The sequence below is a fragment of the Pteropus medius genome, unplaced genomic scaffold (assembly GCF_902729225.1).
Source record: "Pteropus medius unplaced genomic scaffold, Ma_sr-lr_union100, whole genome shotgun sequence".
NCBI classification, from domain to species: domain Eukaryota; kingdom Metazoa; phylum Chordata; class Mammalia; order Chiroptera; family Pteropodidae; genus Pteropus; species Pteropus medius.
The window spans coordinates 71,290-77,289 of NW_024353791.1; the positions used below are offsets into that span (position 1 = coordinate 71,290).

General features: G+C 33.6%; 1 pseudogene; it reads left to right on the top strand.

Moving 5' to 3' along the window:
* Positions 1–5,788: 5,788 nt before the first annotated feature.
* LOC120593520 (uncharacterized) lies at positions 5,789–5,907 on the top strand (annotated as a pseudogene).
* Positions 5,908–6,000: the final 93 nt, after the last annotated feature.

A 6,000-nucleotide genomic window follows, 5' to 3' on the forward strand; every position in this document is an offset into this window, starting at 1 on the left:
TCAATGAAAGTGTAATCATTAAGCTTGTGATCAATAAACCTGTGATCTCATATTTTTTATGGTAATTTTGCCAGGAAATGTGTTGGGAAGGAAATTCAAGCCATACAAGCCATTTCAATTATACAGAGGCATGGTTATGAAGGCAACCTGTAGTGTTTCTGGGTAGCATAAGTTAACCTCCAACAGATAAATCTAATAATTAATGGAATAGTCTCTTTCCCAAAGATAACTCTCTGCATAGTATAAAACTGCATTCATTGGAAATGGTTAATGTAATAACAACTGAATTTGAGAATTAGAGAATTTGTTCTGAAATACTTTTATCACAAGCAATGGCAGACAATAAGGATATATAACCTATCAAAGAACCCAAAAAGAACCACCTTGTGCAGCAATCAGCAGCACAGAGAAACAATGTAATGTGATAGACAAGACGATGCTTCTTAGAAGTCCTTACGGTGGTAGCTGGTAAAACTAAAATAGAACAACAATGTCATGTTTCCTTTTTTTCCATAGTTGGAAGGAAATTTCTAATACTACCCATTTTCAATTGTGTTAGTCCTCACAGCTTTCTGGGAAGGTAAAATAGAACATTTATTCTCCATTTCACAGAAAAAGCTTTTTAGACTCAAGGATAAGATAAAATGTGTTTAGCTACTGAATAAATAGAAGAGTAAAGAATAAAATGAAAATATCTTGGCTCTTGGTTCTGTGGTTGACTTACTTTAAAGGGGAACAGGGATCATTATCTATATAGAAATTTGTTTAGTAACTTTGTATTCAACAGTTAAATCCCTCACACTATGCAATAGAGTAACTAATATTGCCATAATACAAATAAACAAATAAGGCATTAGGAATTTATTTCTGCATAAAATGAACTAATGGGTATGAAAAATCTGTCTGTGTAAAAGTCCTCAATGTTGAGGCATAATTAGATAATTTTTCTAAGTTTTTCAAGTGTATATAGTAGTAAAATCTTGGCCTCATTTACCACAGATATATAAAACTATGATTTGACTTTGACTTTATTGAAAATTGTAAGGGTTTAATATGCTATATCTACCTGTCAATTTTCAAGTAATGATGTTTAGATATTTTTATGAGCAGCCCCTGTTTATCTAATAAACTGTTTCTGATTCTTTGTCTTTTTGAGTCCTTTCTGTCATTTTATTGATTTTTTTATCTTTTAGCCAGAGTTAGTGTGTCACTCATTCTGTAATTATGCATGCAGATATCCCTATTGTTGGTGGCCAATTCTCTGGAGTACTCATAAGCATTATTTCTACAAGTTAACAGAACTTGGTAGAATAGTAACCCAAAGGCCTCGATCATTTTTAAATTTCTTTCATAATAAGCAAAGATCAGTTATATTTTTAATATTAAGTGTATTCTATATCATTTCATTAGTTCCATTAAAATTAATACTATAACAATTTTATATAGCAGCTCTATGATCATGTATGGTAGGATCCTCTAATCCTACACCCTTAGGTCACAGAATATCATCATCCTTTTTCCCTAAGGAATGTGTCACGGAGTCTTCTTAATATAATCTTCCGCAGTCCACAATAATCTGATATATTTTATCTCAATGAGTGATACCAGTTAATTCAGTAAATCAACAGCTTGAAAATTATGTAAATCTAAGCATCCTCTTAACTATTTTCACCTGTTTGTTTCTTCAAATAAACTCTATAGTATTATTAGAAAATTTACTGACAAAACCTTGTGAGTACAGCCACTATGGAAAACAGTCTGGAGGTTCCTCAAAAAATTAAAAATTGTTCTACCTGTGACCCAGAAATTGCGCTTCTGGGTATTTATCCAAAGAAAACCGAAACAATAATTCGTAAAAATCTGTTCATCTTTATGTTCATGGTAGCAATATTTACAATAGCCAAGATATGAAAACAACCTAAATGCCCATCAACAGATGATTGGATAAAGAAGTTATGGTTCATATATACATAATGGAATATTACTCAGCCATAAAAAATGAAATCCTACCATTTGCAACAGCATGGGTGGACCTAGAAGTTATTACACTGAGCAAAATAAGGCAGACGGAGAAAGATAAATACCATATGATTTCGCTTATATGTGGAATCTAAGGAACAAAAGAACAAACTAATCAAAACCAGACTCACAAATACAGAGGACAATCTAGTGAAGGCCAGTGGGAATGGGGGATTGGGGAGCTGGGAGTAAGGACTGTATGATTAAAGAAATACAAATTAGTAGTTGATAGATGGTCACAGGGTGGGGAGCACAGCATAGGGTATGCATTCAACAGTAATGTAATGGCTATGTGTATAGCCAGAGGGGTGATAGAGTAATCGGAGGGATCATTTCATAAACTACATAAATGCCCAACCAATGTACTGTATACTTGAAACTAATACTAAAATAAAATGCTAAAAAAAAGCCAAAAAAAAAGAAAGAAAAATCCTGTGGGTTTTTTATAAGTACATTAAATTTATAAATCACTTTAAGAAGGTCCATTATATTACCAATGATTTTTATTCTCATTTAGAAACATGCATATATCTCTACCTCTTCAAGTTTTCTCAGCAGAACTTTCTAGTTTTGTTTTGTTTCCTCCCCCCACCCTCACCCCCCACTCCCAGAGGCAGGTATGCTTCCTTTTATTGGGGGAAAAAAAAAATCCATGTAAAAATTTTGTACTAATTTTCTATTGCTGTTGTAATGACTGACCACAAACTTAGAAGCTTAAAACAACATAAGTTTATTATCTAACAGTTCTGTAGGTTAGAAATTCAATATAAATCTCACTGAGCTAAATTCAAGGTGCCAACAGAGTTACATCATTTTCTAGTCCTCTTTTCCCAGCTTTAGTGAGGTATAATTGACAAAAATTGTACATATTTGAAGTGTACAACAAGATAATTTGCTATATGTATACACTGTGAAACGCTTACCACAATCAAACTAATTAACACATCTATCACTCACATAGTGACCTTTTCTGAATTTGTGTGATGAGGACACTTAACATCTACTCTTAGCAACTTTCAAGTTTACAATTCAGTATTATTAACTAAAGTCACCATGCAATATTTCTTGATGACCTCATCCAGTCCCATGACTTTAAATACTTTCTATATACACTGCTAATACTGCAAATTCATGTCTCCAGACATGACCTCTTTCCCAAATCCCAGACTCATATATCATCTCCATTTGGATGTCTAATAGGAATGGCAAATGTATCATGACCAAATAAGAACTTTAATTTCCCACGTTAAAAAAGAAAAAGTTCTTCTTCGGTCTTTTCCATTTAAATAAATGGCACTGATGCAGGACAGGGCAACTTTTCTTGAGTTGAGGGGAGACCAAGCCCCACACTGAGAGAGAAGAGGGTTCTTTGGCGAGAGAGTGTAGAAAGAATGCAACATACATGCCGAAGTCAAGGTTAAAAGGAAAGTTTATTAGAAAAGGGGTAACACTCTCCAGACAGAGTGTGGTCTCCTCTCAAAGACAGAGAGTGAGAGGGACTGAGAGAGACGAGAACAGTGAGAGAAACAGAGTAAAGAGTACTGAGAGTAAAAGCAGTGAGAGGGACCCCAAGTGCTGGGGACGGGGAATTCAGTTTATATATATTATTCTTTAGTTCCTATGAGTTACAATTTAAAGACTTCTTTACCCATCTCCTTTCATATGGACATATAGTGAGAAAGGGGAAGGGAAAGAGTACTACTGTCAGTTCCCAGCCTTTATTCCATAGGTTCCCTATGGTTTTAGCCATAGAGAATGAATGATTTTATTTGTGTAGGTCAGCCACTTAAAGACTCTGTTTTTCCTGTTTCCCTTCCACAGGGGCGGGAAATGAGTGGTTAGCAATCCCAGCAGAAATCTTTCTTTGTTCTGCAGGTGTCCTCTGGTCCTGGCTGCAGAGCTGGTCAAGCAGCGAATTGCAGTCTCTGAATGTAGCTTGATTGAACATTTTAATTCTCTTGCCTCCTCCTTACATTAAAACCACTATTTACAAAACAAAACGAAATAAGTATTACAAACTCCTTAATTAACACAAACTTCCATAACTGACACAAGAAGACACAGGAAATGTAAATAATACTGTATGAATTAAAGAAATGTAATTTATTTAAACTTTCCAACAAAGAAACTTTAGGGCCCAGATGTCTTCTGTTCAGGTTACTCTTACTATGTACAAAACTACTCTTAATTCAGTGGTGAAAACAACAACCTTTTTATTATGCTCATGTATTCAATAAGTTCAGAATCCATATAGGCCAATGGAACAGAATAAAATACCCAAAAATAAATTCACATTTAAAAGGTCAACTGTCTTTCAGCAAAGGGGCCAAGGTAACTCAATGGGGGGGAAAAACTGTCTTTTCAAATGGTGCTAGGTCAACTAGATAGATGGAAAAAATAATTGCAATCTTTATCTCATACCATGTCAAAAGTAAACTCAAAATGGATCACAGATCTAAACTTTTAAGCTGAAGCTATAAAATTATTAGAACAAAATAGGGGAAAATCTTCACGACTTTTGGGTAGGCAAAGATTTCTTGGGATACAAAAAGCATCAATCCAAAAAGCAAAAAATTGATAATTGGACTAATCGAAATTTAAACTTTTGGTCTTCAAAATATATCATTCAGAAAATAGAGCAGCACGCCAGAAAGTGATAAAAAATATTGGCAAGACATATTTTTAACAAAAGTCTTATATCCAGAATATACAAAGAACTCTTACAACTCAGTGACAAGAAAACAAAAATAATAATAATAAATGAGCAAAATATTTGAACAGACACAAAACAAGAAATATGAAAGGATAATGAGCAAATGAAAAGATGCCCAACATCATCAGTCATTAGGGAAATGAAGAATAAAACCACACACTTGGCTAGAATGCCTAAAATTACAGATATCAATTATTGGACGTTAAACTCTTATACTTCTGATGAGAGTATAAAATAATACAACCGCTTTGAAAAAGTCTTATAGTTTCCTACAGAGTTAAACATACACTTATCATGTGACCCAATAACTCTGCTCCTAAATATTTACCCAAGAGAAATGAAAACATGTGTCCCAAAATATCCTATAAATAAGTGTTTATAGCTAATTTCTTCATAATTGTCAAAAACTGGAAATGCCCAAATGTCCATCAATATGTGAATGAATAAACGAATTGTGGTGTACCCATACAATAAAATATTACTCAATAATAAAAAGAAACAAACTACTGATACCACAAAGACATGGATTAATCTCAGAAACAGCATGCAGAACAAAAGAGGTCAGGCATGGAAGAGTTTATATGGTATGATTCGATTTATATGAAACCTTGGAAAAGATAAATCTAATTAATAGTGACAAAAATCAGATTCTTGGATGCTTGGGTGGGGTAGAGGGATTGTCTGGGAACAGACTGAAGAAACTTTTTGGGGTGTTGGAAATGTTCTATACCTTGATTGGGGAGGTGCTTACATGGGTATATATAATATGCCTTTGTCAAAACTTGTCAAAGTTTACAATTAAAATGGGTGCATTTTATGTAATTAAATTTTACCTCAGTAAAGTTCATTTTAAAAGAAGTTCTTTATACATCTTAATATTTGTCAAAATAAAAATACGATGAAAAGTACAAAATAGATTTGGAAATAGTGAGAGAAAAGTAACATTAAATTTGTCACTTTAAAAGTAACTAAATTTAATTCAATATAAATAAGTAAAGGCTTAAATAGACACATTAACAATATACTTGAGAGAAAGATTAAAACTTCTATAATGTAGTCTACAGCCATGCCACCCTGAACAAGCTCGATCCCATCTGATCTTGGAAGCTAAGCAGGGTGGGGCCTGTTTAGTACTTGGATGGGAGACCAACTAGGAAGAACAGATGCTGTAGGTGTAAAAATTAAAAAATAAGGGATTATAAACTGACAAGGTCCTTGGAATCTGTGAGGTCAACCAAGGGCTGCCTCACCTTAAAAAAAAAAAAAAA